The following is a 23,824-nucleotide window of genomic DNA, read 5'->3' on the forward strand; positions in this document are numbered from 1 at the left end:
CGGTTTCAGTCGGTTTCAGGCGTCCACACGAATCCAAAACGAAACCGGGTAGATTTGAAACCACCTCCGAGGGTGGTTTCAGAAGTTTGCGGTTTCGGTCGGCGGATTCGCCGGCTTCGTGTGGACGGAAGGCCGAACCGTACAAGACCTTTGTGATTTCGCCATGAAATCGGCTTTGTGTGGACGGGGCCTTACAGAACGACCAGGTAGCTTACCTGGACAACTTTCACAAGATCAACCTCACGTCCTCTTATTCCCCTTCATAAAATTCGTCAATAAAAATGAAATATAATTGATGCAAAGTTTCCCTGTATTTACATGCGTGCCTCCAACTCTACCGCAGAGCATAGCATCCATACGCGATTAGTACAACGTCCCATTTCTGATGGTAGGCTAGACAATAATCGACTTACCGTATTTTCCGCACTATAAGGCGCACAAGCCTTTCATTTTCTCAAAAAACGACAGTGCGCCTTATAATCCGGGGAGTCTTATATATGGCGAACACATGAACACTTAGGCCCCGTCCACACGGAGCCGAAATGGGCGAAAACGATCAGATTTAGTTTTATGCGGTTCAGGAATATCTCCGTAAAGACGGAGTCATTTCGAAACCGCATCGAGCTGTAGAAACGCTGTAGTAAATATAGAGGGCGCTGGTTCTCCACAGAAAAAGTGGAGCGCATCAAACCTGCGAGGCGTGCGCGTTGTATACAAACATTCAGTCACGAGAAGATCCATTTTACACCGGACTTATCCTTTAATCACTGGTTGTTATGACACCTTCCAATCAGGATTTCGACCCCTGCACAGCACTGAGACCGCCCTTATTCAAGTTGTAAACGACATCCGTCTTAACACAGACTCTGGCAAAACCTCAATACTAATGCTACTAGACCTCAGTGCTGCTATTCGACACTAGTGTAGACCATACAATACTTTTGGACAGGTTTAGAAAACTGGGTGGGGCTTTCAGGCACAGTCTTAAATTGGTTCAGGTCCTACCTACAAATTAGGAACTACTTTGTTTCCATTGGCGACTTTGTATCAGAATCAACCAACGTGACACGTGGAGTCCCACAAGGTTCGATCTTAGGACCCTCTTTATTCAACACTCTCCCACTAGGGCAAATCATGCAACATAACAATATTGACCATCATTGTTATGCTGATGACACGCAAATCTATGTATCGCTATTACCAAATGACTATCGGCCCATAGATGTGCTGTGCCAGTGCATTGAGCAAGTGAAAGACTGGATGTGCCGAAATTTTCTTAAACTAAATGAAGACAAATTAGAGATACTAGCATTTGGTGCTAAAATGGAAAGGCTAACTCAACACCTTCACTCTCTGTCCCTAAAAACCTAAATCAAAGCCAGAAATCTAGGGGTTATCATGGATTCTGATTTACAATTCGTCAGTCACATCAAATCAGTTACAAAATCTGCATATTATCATCTTAAAATGTAGCAAGACTTAGAGGGCTCATGTCCACCGAAGACTTACAAAAACGTGTACATGCCTTTATCACTAGTAAGCTTGATTACTGCAATGGTCTCCGTACAGGTCTCCCAAAACAAACTCTAAGGAAGCTTCAGCTTGTTCAGAATGCTGCGGCAGGAGTTCTAAAAAGACCAAAATATTTGAACATATTACACCAATTCTTAAATCGTTACATTGGCTTCCTGTAGGTCAGAGAATTGATTTTAAAATCATGTTCCTAACCATAAATCCCTACATGGTTTAGGCTAAAAATATTTAACTGATATGCTTCCACTACATAAGCCTTCTAGAACACTAAGATCTCCTGAGACCAATCTGTTAATTATCCCCAGAGTAAACGAGAGACATGGGAAAGCAGGATTTAGTTACTATGCAACAAATAGCTGGAATAAACTCCCTGAGGATTTAAGACTTGCCCCAACTCTGAGCACCTTTAAAACAAGATTGAAGAAGTTTGCTTTAGCTTTCTGCTAAATCTTAAATACATTGCACTTTCTAAAAAGCTTTTTTTTTTACTTTGCTTTTACTTTCTATTTTTACCAGAAAGATACATGATCTGAGAGATAGATAAGGGTTTGAGACCCAAGTTCTGTCTGGGTTAGAGTCCTAGAATCTGGGTTGGAGTCCCAGAGAAAGGACCAAGTTCCTTAAGGTCGGGTTGGAGTCCCAGAGAAAGACCTGAGTTCTGTCTGGGTTAGAGTCCCGACGTCTGTCTGGGTTGGAGTCCCAGAATAAGGCATTTGGTTCGTGGTTAGAGTCCCGACGTGAGTCTGGGTTAGAGTCTTAGAATCTGGGTTAGAGTCTTAGAATAGAGTCCTAGCCTAGAATAGAAATTGACTAGAATCTGGGTTGGAGTCCGAGAGAAAGTACCAAATTCCTTTAGGTCGGGTTAGAGTCCCAACGTGGGTACCAAATTCCTTTAGGTCGGGTTAGAGTCCCAACGTGGGTACCAGAGGGACTGTTGATCTGATCTTAAATACATTGCACTTTCTATTTTACTCATTTCTTTGCATATGTTTTCTTTTACTTATCTATCATAGTATTTTATTGTATGACAATGTTTATATGTGAAGCACTTGTGTATGAAAAGTGCTATATAAATAAAGTTGCCTTGCCTTGCCTGTCTGTGTACATGTGAGAATGTATATGTGTGTGTGCAGGGCTACACATTGCTGCTAATGTTAGTATAAGTGACCAACAAGACCACCTTCTCTCCTCCTCCATCCCTCCATCCCTCCAGCTCCTCTCCCTCCATGGCATGCTGCTGGCCTAGGGTGAACTGCAACAGGCACAAGTCACAAGTTCATGGCCTCACCTCAAATTGAAGTAGTAAACGACGAGGATAAGGATTTGAAATCTCTGTGTACATTGTACACAGAGAATATGGTATTTCCAAATATTTAAAACATAATAAATACAATTGATAATTAGGGTGTTATTGTAAACAAATAAACATGGGCTATCTTAAACTATTTGGTTGAATATTCAATCAATGTCGAAATCTGGTACATGATAATATAATGTGCAATATATGAAAAAGAACATAGAGCAGACACTATTTCTAATTGGAACAGGAATTTTGCCTTGATTCATTCCAGATAAAAAGTGAGTTGCATGGTCTACATTGAAATGTTGTGTTAAAAGGGGTGAATCTGTAGCGTTCAACGACAAAACATAAAACAAAACAGAGCATAGCACTATCTGCCTTGTTATGAGAGGAAAATTCAATTGACTGTGCTTTACACTATTGTGATGTCTTCTTCCCTGATGTCAAAAAAGCAATCGCGTAGCCACTGTGTGTATGTGTGTGTGTGTGTTGTGTGTGTGCATTTGTGTGTGTGTTTGTGTGTCTGTGTGGGTATTTGTGTGTGTGCTTTTGTATGTGTGTGTGGGCTGAACAAAATATGGAAATGATAAAGAGAAAGTGAATAAAATAACTAGTAACAACTTAATCTCCCAACTTTCGACAACACATACGCTACCCACCCTCTCTCTCTCTCTCTCTCTCTCTCTCTCTCTCTCTCTCTCTCTCTCTCTCTCTCTCTCTCTCTTTCTCTCTCTCTCTCTCTCTCTCTCTCTCTCTCGGAAAGCTCATGAGAAGAATGAAGAGAAACACAACAGGGATAAATCTTGTTCTAGACTTAGTGACCGCCTACAAGTCAACTCCTTTTCCCATGCAACCCCCCCTGCCAAATGTTTTCCAAACTCCAGTCAGTGATTCTTTTTACCAAGAGGAACCAATAGGAGAACAGACACACTGAACGTGTGGAGGATACGCCTTAATCTGCACATTAAATGATTGAGCCTTGAGAACGGAGAATGTTCTCGATACATAAGATATAGCTGTTTCTTTTAGCGCTCTACGCGTCGTTCTCGGACCATTACATCTAAAATGAGAAGACTACCAGAGCTTCAAAACATAAACTTATGAGTATTGTTATTAGACGAGAAGGCGTGGCGTGAAACTTTGAGTCGATGTGAAGGCGATGAATTGCAACCAGGAGCGCCAATAAGACTTTAAATAACTCGCAAATGCATAATGAAAATAATATTAGACCAGGGTATTTAAGATGTATTCTCCTTGAGATTCTGCATAATGAATCTGACAGGAGATGCTTTGCTTATTTCTAGCTGGAGAAAAGGGCAACTACCGCGGCATTATAATGTTATAGAGATAATGTCTCTTTTGGAGTTGTAAAATGAAACAAAGATAGATTTATAGCCGTATAGGGAGGGATGGCACCACAGCTAAACGGACCCGTCTGTTGTCTTGAGAACCAGAAGGATCATGGAAAAATGCTGTGGCTGGTTTGGCCAGGAAATCTCACATATCGCTCGCTGGTATCCCACAATTCCCACTTGAGGTTCTATGCTAGGTTTGTAAAGCTCTGCTTCCCAGTAAATGTATAGAAAAAAATGCTGTGGTCGTCCGTTGGGAGTGAGGTCTGGCCCAGCCCTCGCTATATGCAGCCATGTATCTGTGAACCAGAAACATCATGTTTCAAACCCTCATGGGGAGGTCACTGTTATGTATATATATATATATATATATATATATATATATATATATATATATATATAATATATATATATGTATATGTTGTTATGTAGGATGGTTAGTTTGTTCTGATTAAAGTTTAGTTTGTTATTTTAATTTATAAAATCCCCAATAACGACCCAATCACCCAGATTAATATGTTTTCCGAAACTATATGATATCATTGAGGTTGTTCAACCCATTTTAGTTGAAGGACACCGTTTCACATGTGTGTGGGACACGGGGCGTGTGTTTGTATTTTTATGTGTGTGTGTGTGTGTGTGTGTGTGTGTGTGTGTGTGTGTGTGTGTGTGTGTGTGTGTGTGTGTGTGTGTGTGTGTGTGTGTGTGTGTGTGTGTGTGGACACCATAGACAAGGGATTTAAACATTTCTGCTCCATGCCCAATTAGTCTATTCCGATTTAGAGGTGCTCACAGATCAATGTGGGAAGCTTTCCCCCACCTCAGCCGTAAAAAACCTGCTGATCGCTCAGAGCTCTGAAAGGACCTTTAATACCCTAAGGAATGTGTATTTTGAACAACAGCGGCCGTGTGTGTTTGTGTTTGTGTATGTGTTAAATGGATGTCGATGTGAATTTGTGCTCTGAAGCACGCTCGCATGCTACAACCGTGTCTTCTTTAGCCCAATGTGAAAATCAATACTAAGTGTAGGGCTGCTAGGGTGACACAGAGGAGCCAGACAGCCAGGATGTATGCGTGCGTATATGCACATAGGAGATGAGTTCAATATGTTTTCCAACATACGGAGCACTCCAGCAATTGGATGCACGTGGGACACATTAAAAAATGCACATCTATCAATATGCGTGCAAAGTCTTGGGCAAGTGTTGGCTTTATCTTCATCAAGCCTTAAAGAGATGCTTACAAACAAACATTTCCTTTGGCTACATTTTGGTCATGTCCGTAATCCTTTCTTATGTGCAACAATGTGTCTTTTGGTAGTCACTATCACTGAGCTTGTTAGGATTCATGCAGCAAATATATCTTCAGCCTTGAAACTTAAAGAGAAAGAGAAAACTTAACTCCCAATTTAACCTGACCTAAATATTTGCTTAAAGAGATAGAAAGTGTTCCTTTGCGTTTGCTATTTCTTAGAGGCTTCTAGATGTTTTCTGCGATAAGCATGTTTCTATTCAGGGAATCACGCAGCATCATGTGTGTCCACGGCACACAGGGTCTCACGTGTTCTGCGTCTTGATTCTATATTTGCGCTTGCATGTGCGCAGCACAAAGCGTCACGTTAGAAGCAGGTATGCTCCACATGGTGTTGAAGGTGAAAACTAACTGCGGTGTTGGATGATTCATACTGGCTTCTGTAAAACATTTGCATCCCATGCCCTCAGAGATCAGGCTCCGGAACTACCCTGATCAGACTTACCGTGCTACTCTTCCACTATCGAAATGGATAATAATCAATAATTATTCATGTAATCTACCGTACTTTGTGTATGGTGTGTGTTTATAGGTATGTGTGTGTGTGTGTGTGTGTGTGTGTGTGTGTGTGTGTGTGTGTGTGTGTGTGTGTGTGTGTGTGTGTGTGTGTGTGTGTGTAGGGTGTTTGTGTATACATGTGTATTCCATTGTATGTCCGTAAACAATCAACAGAGATACACAAAGTCTTTCAAATCAAACCTTTTCTCAATAGTCTTCTGTTAACTAAGACGTGACTGTATTTTGTTTAGATGTCTGTCTATATATAGTACAGCTGCCGTATGTAAGTTTATTATTTAGTGCCACAAGCCACCCTGCACTTACTGGGACAAAATGAACGTGTTCTCTCTTCCCCTAATACATAACAGATCACATCTCTCCTCCATGCACAAAGACACTCTAGCAATGGCCGCGAAATGCGTTGTTGCAAGACGACAGATGAAGGCATCCTCCATGACCAGCAGGTCTCTGTCTCTCCTCTGCTCTCCTCCATTGGTATGCCCTCTGTTTGTCGGCTCTTTGAAAAGCCCTTCATTCACGCGGCTCCCATCTGACGCTAGCTCTGATGTCACGGCTGGCCTAATTTCTCCCCCTCCCATTGGCCAAGGCAGCCGCTGACGGTGTGCTCTGGGCCTGACGCACGCGGAGAAGGCGTCACAGGCCCCATGGTGGAGCTGGCCTGCCTCGCCTCAGCACTGCTCTGTCATTAACCGCCTTCTCCCTCATCTTCTTCTTTGACCTCTTCTTCTTTTTCTCATAAGGGAATTCTCATTAATCCCCTCCAGATTGGCTGCCTGCTTAAAGGCAACAACCCACTAAGGATGCGGTCAATAAGACATCAGCACAACCAGGCTGTATCCTTGTGTCATGTGATTGGGGGCTTTACCGCTGACATGATTGACCTTAACCATCTTATATATTTCCAATGTCTATCCCAATTTGATATACGTCACAGAAATAGATGACACATACCGGCCAGCTGACAGACATAGCTTCATTCAACACCGCTTTCATTTATTTTTTTAACATTCTGCTTCCAATCCATAAAGAAAAATGTCACTCATCCAAACACGGAGCTGCCAGCCGTAAGCCCGGCGCTTACAATACACCGCATCGATCGGGCTACTTAACGAGTGCAGAGCGTGGGCAAAAGTGGACTCCCCTGGGGAGGAGGAGCAGGCTTGCTGCCGGGGCTTGAATGACAGCCTGGTGTCTGAGCCTCTGACTGCCAATGACGCGCTTGGATTCCTGGCAGCAGCGTTTCCCCGTGTGTAGGTGACGGTGGGTTTTGTTTCTGGATACCTGCACTGCATGTTAAAAAGGGGTTCGAAGTGGCTGGCCCTGCACTGCTTGGATATGATATATATATATACAGTATATGTCGTGTAGGAGATGTAGGAGATGAGATATATTCTCTTTGGGCCCCTTGCACAACATTCATCAACATAATAATGCATGCAAACACAACGCAAGAACCAGTCATTTCTAAGATAAATTAGGTTATCTGAAATGAGTTGACAGACCTCTTCACTTCATTGTGACCTGCTCCTTCAAGCGGGTTCCAATGAGCAGAACGTGACCTAGCTCTGCTGCCTATTTGTGCTGAGCTGCAAGGAGACGAGCTTGTTCATCTCTGCTCCAGTAGCTCCTACATGTTTTATTGCTCATATAGGGTGGGGCTTAGGACCCAGTGTGTGTGTGCACGTGTGTGCCTCTGTGTGTGTGTGTGCGTGTGTGTGTGTGTGTGTGTGTGTGTGTGTGTGTGTGTGTGTGTGTGTGTGTGTGTGTGTGTGTGTCTGTGTGCGTGCGTGCGTGTGAGCGCATGCGCGCGCGTGTCTGCATGAGTGTGCGTGTTCAGATGGAGAATGCTGCCACATGAGGTGCACGGCATTTCTCAGCCATGCTTAAGTGAGTGAGTGAGCGTTCGCATGACACAGGACGGGGGCGTGCATCAGCGCCTGCATGTGCACTTATGTTCACAGTGATGTAAGACTATGAAATCTTATCATCAGGGAGGAGCCGCATGAGGAGAATAAAGTGTTTTCACAGGTTGTCCTGATGGGGGGATACATAATGCATAATGAGCTTGTGTTATGGTTTATTTGCCCATTCACCTTGTTTTTTTTCCTTATTCTAGTTTTGGTTGCAATTAAGTCTTAAGTCTCACATTGTGTTGTTGTTGGTTTTATTTGTCATGCCGGTTGCACGACAGAGGGTTCTGTAATCATATTATGCTACATCTCTAACCACATAAAGAATGGCCATCACCTCTCTCTCTCTCTCTCTCTCTCTCTCTCTCTCTCTTATCTCTCTCTCTCTCTCTCAATTATCTCAAACAATCTTGTTTTATTCTTGTTTTAATTATAATACATTGTTTATTGTTTTCATGTTAAACAGTGCATCAGCCAATTAAAGTTAAATAAATACTCGCATATAGACTATTTCATTCTTAATTCTATGTCTGAGTGTTTGTCTGGGCATGGGATTTTCTATAATGGTAATCATATTCTGGCTGTTTCGCGTCGTCGGCAGCCAGTCAGTTTCGTTCTCAGTGGGTGCTGGTCTCCGCCAGGGCTGCGCCTTGTCACCAATCCTGTTTGTGATATACATGGCCATGACTCTTAGCAGGAAACCGGTGGATTGCTTACTCCGGGTAGGAAATTAGTCCTTAGCCCAAATGAAGGAGTTCAAGTACCTCGGGGTCTTGTTCGCGAGTGAGGGTACTATGGAGCGTGAGATTGGCCGGAGAATCGGAGCAGCTGGGGCGGTATTGCGTTCGCTTTACCGCACCGTTGTTACGAAAAGAGAGCTGAGCCGCAAGGCAAAGCTCTCGATCTACCGGTCGATCTTCGTTCCTATCCTCACCTATGGTCATGAGGGTTGGGTGATGACCGAAAGGACGAGATTGCGGGTACAAGCGGCCGAGATGAGTTTTCTCAGAAGGGTGGCTGGCGTCTCCCTTAGGGATAGGGTGAGAAGCTCAGCCATCCGTGAAACTGTTTACTGTTTACATCCGTGAAACTCGGATTAGAGCCGCTGCTCCTTTACTTAGAAAGGAGTCAGCTGAGGTGGTTCGGGCATCTGGCAAGGATGCCCACTGGGCGCCTCCCTTGGGAGGTGTTTCAGGCACGTCCAGTGGGGAGGAGACCTCGGGGAAGACCCAGGACTAGGTGGAGAGATTATATCTCAACACTGGCCTGGGAACGCCTCGGGATCCCCCCGTCAGAGCTGGTCAATGTGGCCAGGGAAAGGGAAGTCTGGGGCCCCCTGCTTGAGCTGCTTCCCCCGCGACCCGACCCCGGATAAGCGGACGAAGATGAGATGAAGATTCTGACTGCCTGCGATTCAAGAAGCTAAGGAAATGTTATGCTGCCACCTAGTGGTATGTCGTTCGTAGAAAATAGCAAATGTCCCTTAGACATCACTTATTCATTCAATCATCACTTATTGATGCGTTGAACACTTTGATGAGCTGCCACTAAAGGGTAAAGTGGGCCAAAACCAAAAACTATATTATTTATTTCATTGATTTACTTATTCATTCATTCATTCTTAAATTTTGCATCGTTTCAACAAAAAATGTAATGATTTACCAAACAATAATACAATTGAATAGTGTTGATAATTGGATGATATTGAGTGAAATTTATCTTTTTAATAATCAATCAGATTGTGTTTGAAATATTTTTCTCAATTAACAATTTGGTTTAGAAACTATAATGAAGACAATGTTGAAGCACTAGAGGGGGACAGGAGCCATGTTATAATACAGACCCCAATGAGTATGTCCACTTTGAACTCATCCAATCAATGTGACTTCTGTGTTCCCAAACTATACAGCAGAAACGATGTGGAACATGTGGTATCGAAAATAAAATAACCCTTTTAAATGATTTTCTTTTACTCATAAATAATGGAAATATACCATTTGCATGCTTGGATTTAGATAACAAGACTAACAGCTTATCTTTACCAGAGTGTGGCAATCTACTAACTAAACTAAAAGGGAGTTAATGATGTGAGGCAAAGCGACAAACACAACCACCTTGTATCTAGGATGAACAAAAGGACCCTTCAGAAAGGTATCTGTTTTTAAAGGCAGGCAGATACATGTGACTGTGATGTGGTTGTTGTTGGCAGCATGTTGTCGGGTAGGGTGATCAATACACACACTTCATCTACGTCATCCTCCCTCTGCTCCCATGGAGCTATCTCCTCAGGAGGCCAAGACTGCTTTGATTTGCTGTTGTTCTCTCTCTCTCTCTCTCTCTCTCTCTCTCTCTCTCTCTCTCCCCCTCTCCCTCTCCCTCTCCCCCCCCCTCTCTCTCTCTCTCTCTCTCTCTCTCTCTCTCTCTCTCTCTACTGTTGCTGTTTTTTTTTTTTACTCCCCTTCTGTGTGGGGTCTGGGGGGTGTGGGGGGGGGGGGGGGCACCAGGCTGCACCACCTGGCTAATGACCATATTGTAGCTCTAATGACTAGTCTTCATGCTGATGGCGGGTCAAAGTGCTCCCCACCGCCCGCCCTTTGGGCCCCTCTCGCTCTCCCCCTCTCTCTCTCCTCCTCTCTCTCTCCACAGTAAACAGTGACCCACCTGACATCATGTATTGTTGTTTCACTGCTGCTGCCCTAACACACTCGGGTCCAGGAGGAACCAGCTAATGGACAAACACAGTGTTGACCAGTTTCTTTCTCTTTTTATCTTCTACTAAAAAGAAGTGCAGTGTGTTTTTTTTTCTAAGAGGTTTATCATAATTCCATAAAGAAGTTTGCGTGATAATGAAGTCACACATCCAATAGAAAGCCTAAATCAGGCAATACAAAATCCAATTCCCAGTAATATCACAAGCCTCACGAAGAGTTCCATACCTCGTTGAAATTGGTGACTTTCAAACTTGATGTAAGCACACCTTTTGGACAAAAATATATTTGTTGCCGTTACATAAATGACACACGTGAGTCTTTCATTAAATCACAAGAGTTCCCTTTCATTCAAACTTTAAACAACCTGCGAACCTTTCAAAGTGCATCATTTTTGTCTTATATTTATTGTCTTCATTTGCCCTTGATTGAATAAGGTCACCAGGTTAAATAACTGTTTACCTTAACGATTATTAACGATGGATGTCTAGTAACGTGTCAATATTATGTATTTAAACCTTATTGCGGCCATAGTTAGCTTGTTCTACCCAGAATGGCTTCTTTTCAGCTGTGATTGTTTAAACGAGGGTCTCTATAAATATGAAGATGAACAAGTCTTTTATTTCTCCAACGAGTGTTTGATCACACCATCTTCCTCAACACTATATGACTTGGAAGAAACCATGGCTACTGTTTGTCTAGGGTTCCACACGCATGACATCAGAGAAAATCTGAGTCTTCCCCTACAGCAGTTAGGCACTAAGTAAGTCGTTTGCCCAGATGGCCGTTCACAGTGTCCATTAAGTCCTTAATTTATAGACTGTGTCCCACCAATCTCTGGACTAATTAGGCTCTTATTATGTTATTCTGACCTGTATGAGGAGAGTCTATGGGTGTGTGACTTCACCCTGTGTGGTCACACATTTACAGTCCGTTACAATGACCACAGTCAAATACACAGACTGAAGTTGGTTATTGGTGAACAAATTTGATGTTATTATAATAAATATGTGTTCTATTAATGACAAAAACAGGAATACAGATATTGTTTAAGTATAGTTGTATGTCTCAGACCAGGAAGATAAAAGTGGTTAAATGTTTGGGTTCTCACAAAGTTTAGCAGTTTATTCACATGGACAGTAAAATAATGCAATTCTGTAAAAATCTGTTAGTTAATATGTACATGTGTGCATGTTCAGTCCTGAGTGTTAGTGTGTACATGTGTGTGTGCGCGTGAGCGTGTGTGTGTGTGTGTGTGTGTGTGTGTGTGTGTGTGTGTGTGTGCATGTGTGTGTGTCCTCTAACTGACTACTTACTAACTTTCTGTGATAAAAGCAGTCTTTATGTTTCCATTACAATGCCGTCTCTTATTGGGTGTTTGGGATCCCTAATGGAAGAAACGTAGTTCTGATGAAATCTGTACCAGAGACTTAGAGCGGCTGCGTGTGTTTGCGTGTGTGTGTGGTGGTTGTGTTTTTTTCCCATGTATTTGTTTCATTACAGCACAGCATAAATGTGTGAAAGATAAAACCATAAAACTGTCTACTCAAGTCGGCCAAGAAGGAAGTAGTTACGTTGCATCATTTCCATATGTGGGGTAATTCCAGTTTAATTATCTGCAGCGTAATGCATATGTGTGTGTGTGTGTGTGTGTGTGTGTGTGTGTGTGTGTGTGTGTGTGTGTGTGTGTGTGTGTGTGTGTGTGTGTGTGTGTGTGTGTGTGTGTGCGTGCGTGTGTGTGTTTGTGTGTGTTTATTTCCTTAGAGCTGTTTTCCAGCAACCATCAAAACACTAGGCATCATAGGGGAGGATCTCTGAGTGGAGCTAAGGGCTTCTCTACTCAGAGCTTTCATCCGCTCCGTAAAACAAAAACGCACATCCACTCCTAACCCACATTGTTGTGTAGTTTAATTCCTGAGCATTCCTTTATCATTTGTGTCTTAGTTTTCTTACAAGTTTATTAATCTATACACATGCAATTAACTTCAAGCTGGATATTACAATTTATGAAAAATAAGCCTTGAAACGAAGGAATAATAATTGCTTTAACATAACAACATAACATAACCTACAAAGAGCTATCGGCTCCCTGATCCAAACACATTATTACACGCCAAAGGGTTTCCTCATTGCTCTTTAGATAAACAGGTTTTGGTCTTTGCCCATGATTATGAAAAATTTTCCGCAGGTGTCACTGTCCTGTTCTTTATGTAAAACATATCATTTGCATATTAATGTAATCCTCCCTATGGGGATGAGACGTACACTGGGCTAGTGTCGGGCCATGCTCTACCTGGCACATTGTAGGGACCAGAGGGAAATCGATGCGTACAAGCCAGACAGATGAGCCCAGAATCATGTTCTTTGGGTAAACAGGGGGCCTGCTCATGACTATTAGGAGTTAATAGTTTATGGGTAAAAAGTTGTGCAGCTGTATAAGGGGGAATAACGATATAACTTGAGATCAGGCAATGGACATTAACTAAAGTAACTAATTACATCAAATTTCCAGTTCTGTCAGATTAATTATTATATTGTTCTCTTAAGGTGCAGTGTGCAGGATTTAGGAGCATCTAGCAGTGATGCCCCCCCCCCCCTCTCCATATATTTATGAGCACACACACAAAAACTAAATTTGTGTGGTGAGCTAATGAGCTTTTCTTGGAAGGTTGAGGCTCCTTGTTACGACTTTCTAGGAAATAATCGAGTTCATTGGTCTCATCCGAGGCCTATTATCATGTGTAATTTAGATTTAAATGTGGCCTGCAAGTAATTTTAGGGTTTGACAATGATGTAGAACTAGACTTGAATAGGCATATAGTTACTCAATTTGCATCAAATTAAGGATTATTTTTGTTTTTGTTTTTATTGGACAAGGTTTCCTTTTATAATGATCTACTGCAACAATCACCAATGCAAATGTGTGTTCTGTGGTATCGTCTGTGTGCGTGTGTGCAGGTGCGTGTGCGGGTGCGTGCGTGCGTGTGTGTGTGTGGCCTTGGCCTGGTCAGCAAGATTTGAGCTATTGGCAAGAAATGTTAACAGAAACACAAATCGAGAGTGTTTGGCTATAAATTCAGGGCCTAGAACAACTTTAACGCAACGTAGGACAAAAAAATGCCCTCTGGTTTCTGGTTAGTAAGCCCTTGTCATAATTTAATAGCCCAGTCCAATAGCACTGACTTCGGCTTTCTGAATGCAAATAAGGTCAGACCCCTGGAATATCCGGGCATTCCAGATGAAAACTCTGGATCCAAATAAGGCTTTTGTTCGTCGTCTTTATGGTTTGAAAGGCTCTTGCTTTCCTAGAATTTCAAAGAGGAGTTGTCAGCAGTTGACCTAAACAGACACAGCTGGGACTCCTAAGTTGGAATCAAATATAATTAACTAATGAATTTATTAATTAGTTAATGCTAATCTATAGCTACAATATAAACAAGCCACTCAGAGGCTGAGTCCTGCAAAGTAAATCAATTAAAAATATTCCCCAACCTCTCCCATCCTCTCTCTCTCTCTCTCTCTCTCTCTCTCTCTCTCTCTCTCTCTCTCTCTCTCTCTCTCTCTCTCTCTCTCTCTCTCTCTCTCTCTCTCTCTCTCTCTCTCTCTCTCTCTCCCCCCCCATCCACCCGTGAGCACAGCCAACAAAACAGACTAGCTGTCATTTATTTCTCAATATTCTGCCATCTCCTGATCCAAACAATGACATCACGGCTGGTCCCAGCTGATAGGTAACCATGCACACGGCACTGCTTCAGGGTTGCAGGTGTTTTGTTACGTAAGCGCTGCTTATCTTGGTCTAGCGGTGCCCATTGTTGGGTCTTCTGATTACAGATTGGTGTGCGAGTCCTCAGCTGGACAGAGATATGTGTGTGCGTGTGCGTGTGTGTGTGTGTGTGTGCGTGTGTGTGTACACTGCCAAAACTATATTGTGTATTATGTGAAGAGATTAAAGGCTTCTCATCTCACAAGGTGAAATCTAAGAGGAAGCCTGCTCCTCTTCGTCCGGCTCTTCTTATACCAATGACGTCAGAAGAATTCCTCCTGAAAGGGTGCGTCGTCATCCATCCATCCCTTAATAGAGATGGATGGGCCCTATGCTTTGTAGTTGCTAGCTTACAGTTCATTCTTTGTGTTCGTGCTCGTTTCTCTTCCACTTTTTTTTTTGTTATTCTCAGAAAGGCTTCGGTGGTTCAGGAGGTTGGCTGGTAAATGGAAGGTTGCTACTTTGATTCCCGCCTAGGTGTCTAGGTCTCCATGAGCAAGAGCCCTTTCCCTAACGGCTCCTGATGAGCTGGCTGATGCCATGCCTGGTTGACACTGTTAGCCGATAGTTGTAATGCACTTTGAGTGGCAACTGGTTAGAAAAGTGCTAGATAAATGCAGTCCATTACCCATTCTGAGTGCTTGCTTCTCAATTTATCGATGTTGTTGCTTTTCATGTGCAGCTCGGTACCAGGCCGCATGTCTAACTGCCGTTATAAATCTGTTGCAAATCTCTGTTTGGGCGGTGGTCCATGTCGGTTGGTTTGGAAGCTGTGGGCTTCTACGGGCAATCACCATTATTTGAACAAACTGTTGTTGTCTCCATTGTAGGGTACAGGCCAATGGGGCTGTTCTTTTGCCAGAAACTTTTGTGCGACATCCTGGATGTGTAATGGTTTCTTTTATGTTTGGCCTTCCTGCTATTCACTGTGTCATTAAGCCTTGGGCCGTTTCAGAGGCTGGGGACTGAAACAGGGCGTTGGACAGTACTTCTGAACTGTGGCTGGGCTGAGTCTATATTTACCGAAACTTAATTCCATGCCTTAGCCATATTAAAATGAAAATATTAAATGACAAGATTTGAACTGTTCTGAAAATAAACTAGCCTGAAATTCTGCTCATCCCAGGATCTGTAACGTGAGCTGTTCATTATCATCCTGTTCGTTCTCGGTCACATTTCTTCCAGCTCGTTGCTCTTATCTGCACTTTGGCCTGAGAGGCAGGTAGCTGTTGGAGCTAGCAACAACAACTGTGTCGCAGGGCCAATAGGGCAGAAGGCAACCAGCCAAATGCTTTACCAACTACCTTCCATTTAAACCACAGTCCGACAAACATATACCTCAATATACTATCAATGGAAAATGTACTCAGATCAGGCATTTTAAAAGTTTTGCATGTCATACAGCAGTAGAAAGCAAATGATGGAGTTAACACCAATAGAATAGTTACAATTGAGTTATATTTAAATTCCCCCCATCATCTCAACTGAACAAAGATGAATTGTAGAGGGATTCTTTAGCCAATATATACTTCAGGCCCAGACGTTGAGTCTGTTCCAGACTCTATATATGAGGCTGCGTAACAGGATTAGGTTTGAGCCTAACCAGGTGTGAATGTTTTTTATGTACGTGTCCCTGCAAATTAACGGGTGCGCAGGCACAGGCTCAGAAGTTGATGGTCCCAATGAGCCACACAGCAGGAAAATATAGACGCAGCATACCAAAAGGAGCCACAAACTCATCATACACACTCATATTACAAAGAATTATCTCACTTCAAAATGCTAACTTACGTTTAGTATGCAACTTGCTCCTCTACCCACCTACAAACTCCTGCAGTTGTTGTTCACAAAAAGGGGAACATGCAGCTTCAAGCAACCTAGCTTGTTTTCAGGCGATCTGTAAACAAGCAGTGGATTTCCTATATCTGAACGGTTGGAGGGTAGAGGGGTCATGTTCCGTTTGCTGTACATCTAGTCCTGGCACAATAGGGCGGCACACACACACACGCACGCACGCACACACACACACACACACACACACACACACACACACACACACACACACACACACACACACACACACACACACACACACACACACACACACACACACACACACACACACACACACACACACAATTCCCATTCACTCACATGTAAACAGAACATTGTGCCCTCAATGGAAGCTTGTTTAACGAGGTGAAACAGTGAGAGTTCAACCAAGAGGAAGATAAACAGTGCAGCTTTAGAATTAGCAGACATGGTAGCAACAACCACTTGGACGAATTCCATTCGATGGACACAAAAGGGATAGTTTTCATTGTGGGTGGTGCACAAATCGTCTTATATTGGGATTAAATGTTCAGCATACTTCTGTATGCTGCACGAAAAATAATGCATCCTATTTAACATCACTGATGGTTCTTAACAGCAACGCAGCAAACACAAAGGAGCGGAAAGAGTGTGACATCTTCTGTGTTGTAGTTAAAGTTCCATTGCCAATTCACAACACTCTGGCATTGATTAATATGCCTTAGGGCTCCATGAGAGGTTGCCAGCTGATAAGGTTCCGACCCCACATAAAGGCCTTGCTCAGGGGCAGTAGGACCACCACTAGCTCAAGGCTTGTCTTGTCAGAGCAGACAAAGGGCCACATTGACATATGTTGAGCAGCATATGCATTCTGATGGTCTGCCCCTTCCCTTATTCGGAGGACGTGCAACCTGATGCTCTTGGTAATTGCACTTGGTAATTAGAATTGCTTGAAGACACTAAGCTGTCACATTCAAGACCCAGACAATTAAACAATTACTGGGCTGATTAAACTTACCGTGCTAACAATGGAATTAAGAAACACCCGCTCGACTGACAATACACAATCTACACAATCACAGGTGTTCACATTGTAGTTTTATTTTTTTGCCTACGGTAACCTTTGTTTGGCCTTACCGCTTGTGTGAGAAAAAGTATCCAGTTCCCCATGCAGACTCAGTCGCCCTGGAAACGTTTGTTGGGAACTGGACTATATCATTGAAAAAAAAATGGATGAAAGGTGGATGCATCATCATGAGCAACCTCTTGAGAATCTAATCTCCCCGATATTTTGAATTATCGACATAACAGCCGACATAACAACAATTTAACCAGGCTGTGCCTGTGTAGGGGTACTCACACAGGTGCAGAGATGAGCCATTTGGATCCACTTTGATCCAAAGTCGATCCAAACTGTACCTGATTATTTTCCAGTGGTTTCCCTTTTTCTCCATATATTAAGCAGAATGAGGTTGTTGTTTTTTTTGTGTGTGTGTGTGTGTGTGTGTGTGTGTGTGTGTGTGTGTGTGTGTGTGTGTGTGTGTGTGTGTGTGTGTGTGTGTGTGTGTGTGTGTGTGTGTGTGTGTGTGTGTGCTTGTGCGTATTCGTGTGCGTGGGTGTGGGTGTGTGTGGGTGTGTGTGTGTGTGTGTGAGTAGGGGGTAAAGAAAAGAGTCATTCATTTCCTTTTAATCGATTTTCCTAAGAGGTGCCTCATTTGTCCCAATCAAGTAGGTCAAGAAGTCTGTGTGTGTGTGTGTGTGTGTGTGTGTGTGTGTGTGTGTGTGTGTGTGTGTGTGTGTGTGTGTGTGTGTGTGTTTGTGTGTGTGTGTGTTTGTGTGTGTGTGTGTGTGTGTGTGTGTGTGTGTGTGTGTGTGTGTGTGTGTGTGTGTGTGTGTGTGTGTGTGTGTGTGTGTGTGTGTGTGTGTGCGTGTGTGTGTGTGTCTGTCTGTCTGTCTGTGTGTATTTTACCCTCTCTCCCAGTTTGAGAGTCATCATCATCGCCTACTACCCCTTCTGGGGCTTAGGCCGCAAACAAGAGTTCTCCATGCATCCCGGTCCTGGGCCAACATCTCAAGCTGTCCCCAAGTGTAGCCCATTTTCTTGGCGTCCGCCTCCAAGTCTCTACGCCAGGTGTTTCGCGGCCGACCTCTCTTTCTTTTCCCTTGGGGATTCCACTTGAGGGACTGTCTTGTGGTGTTTGTGGCTGGTTTACGGAGAGTATGGCCTATCCATCTCCAACGTCGTTGGAGGATCTCTTCGTCCGCTGGCTTTTGGCTGGTACGTTCCCACAGTTCTTTGTTGCTGATGGTGTTAGGCCAGTGGATCTGGAGGATTCGTCGCAGGCAGGAATTGATGAATGACTGGATTTTGTTTGTTGTATTCACCGTAGTCCTCCATGTCTCAGCACCGTAGAGTAGGACTGACTTCACATTGCTGTTAAAGATCTTGATCTTTGTTGTGATGGCCAGGTCTTTTGCGCTCCAGATGTTTTTTTAGTTGGAGGTACGCAACTCTGGCCTTGCCAATCCTGACTCTCACATCTGCATCTGTTCCACCCTGCTTGTTGACAATGCTGCCAAGGTAGGTGAACTCCTCAATCTCCTCCAGAGCTTCGCCTTCCAGCATGATGGGTGCAGTGTTGGCAGAGTTGACTCTCATGACTTTGCTCTTCCCTCTGTGGATGTTGAGACCAAGGCGAGCAGAGTTGGTTGCGATGGTGCTGGTCTTTTCTTGCATCTGCTGCTGGGTATGAGAGAGAAGGGCCAAGTCATCTGCAAAGTCCAGGTCTTCGAGCTGCGCCCACATTGTCCACTGTATGCCGTTTTTCCTTCCTGCTGTGGATTGCTTCGTTACCCAATCCATTGCCAGCAGGAACAAGAATGGCGATAGTAGGCACCCTGTCTCACTCCAGTTTGTACACTGAAAGCACCGGTAGGTTGTCCCTCGTGGATCACTCTGCAGGTCATTCCCTCATAGGTGTTTCTGATGATGTTAGTTAATTTCTCTGGCACTCCGTAGTGCCTGAGAAGCTTCCAGAGGGTCTCCCTGTCCACACTATCGAAGGCCTTCTCGTAGTCGATGAAGTTGATGAATAGCGGTGAATTCCACTCGAGTGACTGTTCCAGGATGATGCGCAGTGTAGCAATCTGGTCTGTACACGATCTGTCTTTGCGGAAGCCAGCCTGCTGGTCTCTAAGCTGGGGGTCGATCACATCTTTCATCCTGTCCAGTAAGATCCTGTAGAAGACCTTTCCTGGGATGGAGAGTAGCATGATCCCCCTATAATTTCCACAGTTGCTCAGGTCCCCTTTCTTTGGCATCTTCACAAGATAGCCCTCCTTCCATTCGCATGGGATGTTTTCCTCTTCCCACATCTTCTTAAAGAGAGGGTGGAGCATCTCTCCCATGGTCTCTGCGTCCGTCTTCAGTGCCTCGGCCGGGATGCTATCTGGTCCTGCAGCCTTGCCGTTTCTAAGTTTTTTAATGGCTTTCCTGATCTCCTCCCTTCTTGGTACACTGAGGTCTATTGGCAGATCCCTGTCTGCTTGTTGGATGTGTGGTGTGTCTTGTGGGGCTGGTCTGTTGAGAAGTTCCTCAAAATGTTCCAACCATCTTTTCTTCTGTCCTTCCTCCCCCATTATTGGCTTTCCCTCTTTGTCCTTTACTGGTCTTTGAGGTTTACTGGTCTTTCCTGACAGCTTTTTGGTGGTGTCATACAGGTCCTTCAGATTCCCATGTCTAGCTGCTTCTTCTGCTTCTAATGCAAGGGCCTCTATGTAGTTCCTCTTGTCGGTCTTCAAGCTTTTTTTCACGTTCTTATTTGCTTCCCTGTACTCTGTTTGTGCCTTTACTTTCTCTGCTCTTGTACGACTGCTGTTAAGAGCTGCCTTCTTTTCTTTCCTCTCCTTCACCTTCTTTATTGACTCTGCTGATATCCAAGCCTTGTGGTTATCTTTCTGTGGTCCCAGTGCTACATTGCAGGTTGTAATTACCGTTTCCTTTACCACCTTCCACATCCCATCTATGTTTCTTTCCTCACCTTCTTTATCTAGCTCTTGCAGGGCATGAAACTTGTTCTTTAGCTCGATCTTGAATTTTTCTGCTGCTGCTGGATCTCTTAAAAGTGCTGTGTTGAATTTCTTTCTCTGGTTCTTCTCACCTGTCCAGTTTCTCCTCAACTTTAATTGGACTTTGGCAACGAGAAGATGATGGTCTGATGCTACGTCAGCTCCTCTTCTGACTCGTACATCTAAGAGGGACCTCCTAAACTTTTTGGTGAGACATACATGGTCTATTTGGTTCTCAGTGGAGAGGTCCGGTGATACCCATGTGGCTTTGTGTACTCGCCTGTGGGGGAAGACACTTCCTCCGATGACAAGGTTGTTATTTGCACATAGTTCTGCGAATCTCTCTCCATTTTCGTTCATCTCGCCTAGACCATGCTGCCCCATTATCCTCTCATAGCCTCTGTTGTTACTTCCTATTTTTGCATTAAGGTCTCCCATTAAGATGGTAATATCTCTTTCTGAGTATCTCTGGATGATGGTCTGTATTCTGCTATAGAATTCGTCCTTGCTCTCTTCGTCACTATCGTTGGTTGGGGCATAGCATTGAATGATGTTCATGTTTATTCTTTCCTTCTTTGTTTTGAATGTAGCTGCTATTGCTCTCGAGCCATGTGCCTCCCATCCCATGAGTGCTCTCTGAGCAGCCTTGGACAGCATCAAAGCGACTCCCTGGGTGTGGTGTGCATTGTCCTCCTCATGGCCTGAGTACAGCAGCAGCTCTCCTGTGGTAAGCCTCTTCCGTCCAGAACCCGTCCATCTTGATTCACTAATTCCGAGTATGGCAAGGTTGTACTTGTTCATCTCGGTGGCAACTTGTGCGGTCTTTCCAGCTTCGAACATGGTCCTTACGTTCCATGTACCGATGGTGGTTGTAACACCGGTTGAGAGGATGGTTTTCGGCAGAGTGGCTTCCAGGTGCTTCTGGCTTTCACCACCCTGCGTCATAAATCCTTCTGACGAAGGTCCATCTTCACTCCGGGGCGGGATATCTTGGTTTACTCTTGTTTGTGTTTCTGTAACAGGTATTGTTTTATGGGGTGGGGTTGTTAGCCCCACGCCTAACCCCCAACCTGGAGGACCAGGTGTTGCCTTTAGTCGGACCTCTACCCTAAAACCTGCCCGGCTTGGTAAGACCTGCCAGGGGTATTACCCCCGCCGGTATAGCCTCCAGGGTCACGGAAGTACACAAGCCTCCCCACCACGGCAAGGTAACAACACAGAGGAGAGGCAGTTTGAGAGTGGGTGAAATTAAATCACGGACTGGCTCCCACCCAGAAAGCTGGTTTCAAAACTCTTCGGCAGAAGGATTTTTCCTCGCTTTCTCAATATATTACAAACTGGCAGTTATGCCTGTAAAAAGGATTGTGCTGCAGTAACGGCGCTTTGGGAGAATGTGTTAACCCCGTTTTTAAAAAACATTAAGAGGGGGACGATGTAGTGTTTCACAATGTGCCACTAATACCGAATGCCAATTAGCCATGCGGAGCATGAAGATTTGTTGCTCTACCTTTCTAGCATTGAAATTAAACTCTGTAAGTATAAATCATGCTTTAGCATCAAAGAGGGCGAGCTGGGGGCCTTAAACAATGTAGGCGGTCTGACTCTGAACTCTGTAGCTCGGAAAAAGCCTTGCCTTTTTTTTCTTAAATTCTGGCACCGTATTACATTATTATATCTGTTATTTCCTAAACAACCACAAAAGTGTTGATAAAAGCAGGCCCTACCTCACCTGAGATGACATGAGTGTTGACTGCAGAGTAGTGCAGAGCGCATTGGGAAGTCACCGCACACACTTTGTTTGGTAGTAGAGAGAGCTTGTCATACCGCCATCATAGCAGATGTGTGCGTGTGTGTGTGTGTGTGTGTGTGTGTGTGTGTGTGTGTGTGTGTGTGTGTGTGTGTGTGTGTGTGTGTGTGTGTGTGTGTGTGTGTGTGTGTGTGTGTGTGTGTGTGTGTGAGAGCGAGCGAGAGAGAGGGAGAGGGGGGAGAGAGCAGAGGTGATGGTGCGAGTTTATCAGACAAGTTAACAGGAACAGCGTTGTGAATTCAGTACAAAGGAAAAACGCAGGACTCTTAAAACATGGTTTGAATCGTTCTTATCAACACAGCTGTTTTGCGATCCCTTAAAATGAGGCAAGTCTATCCAGGATTAGGGAGCGAGAGAAAACAGCAAGGTTGTGATCCACATATTGAGTCTATGCACGGACCCATGATGAGTCATGCAACAAATGGGATTGATTTAGCTGTCTTGTCCTCCTGCCCTGCTTAACCAACCCCCCCTGGTTGCATTTTTATGTATGGATTAACATGTTGTTTTTAATGTCATGACGCTATCTGGCATTTTGGCACAGCTGATGTTGAAAAGGATCCCATTTTCCGAAATCATGGAATCCAGCCGACCAGATACCTCTGATGATGAATCATGCTTGGATTCAAACCATGCATGTAATAACAAAAATGCAACCATGATGCTATAACAATAAGAACATGCTTTTTTATCATCTTCAATAGCTACATGAATGTAAGTCAAATGGTCATTCATATAATCGTTGCCCTCACATCTTTAATCAAAATGGTCCATTTCCTCAAAGCTTTTAGCAGAGCATCCAATAGGCAGATATCCTACACAGAGATAACCAATGAAGACATACCCAACATAGAGTTAACCAATCAACACAAAGATAACCAATCAACACGAAGATAAGTACTACATCCAACACAGAGATAACCAATCAACACAAAGATACTAAACACATACAACACAGAGATAACCAATCAACACAGAGATAACCAATCAACAGAAAAATAAGCAATCAACACAAAGATAAGTACCTCATCCAACACAGAGATAAACAATCAACACAGAGATAACCAATCGACACAGACCAAACCAGAGCGTTTCAACTGCTATTTTGCCCTATTTTAGCCACTCTCAGCTTTCTCTTGAAAACGGTCTAACGGGAGAGTTGGTGTGCAAATGTGTGCGTGTGTGTGTATGTGTGTGTGCGTTTGTGCGTGTATATGTGTGTGTGTGTGTGTGTGTGTGTGTGTGTGTGTGTGTGTGTGTGTGTGTGTGTGTGTGTGTGTGTGTGTGTGTGTGTGTGCATGTGAGTCCTCCCCACCAGATGAGGGTTTGTGAGCTGCACTAGGATAAAGAGAATACATTTGTATGCATAATCAAAATCCTTCCTCTCTCTATGGAAGCTTGTTGCATCAGATGGGTATTTAGATGTTCGCCTGTATCGTGGATGTGGTGGATATTGCGCAAGCCTTTCGGCTTCAGAAGGCCGCATTTGGATTGACTATGGAGGTTATACAACGCACAATTAAAAGACACATGAGAGACACAATGTCCTTTTCACATCATCAGTATAACATACATGTCAATGTCCCAATGTTATGATTATCCTTTGGAACTGGTTGTTCTTCTTGTGTACATTTTTGTAAACTACCATGGCAATGTTTATTTTTTTCCTCTTTTGCAGCATGAAGGCATGTGTGTGATCGTGCAGAAAGGTGAAAAGGAAACCTTCAACACCCTTATGAGC

This window comes from Gadus macrocephalus, chromosome 16 (assembly GCF_031168955.1).
Source record: "Gadus macrocephalus chromosome 16, ASM3116895v1".
Classification (NCBI taxonomy): Eukaryota; Metazoa; Chordata; class Actinopteri; order Gadiformes; family Gadidae; genus Gadus; species Gadus macrocephalus.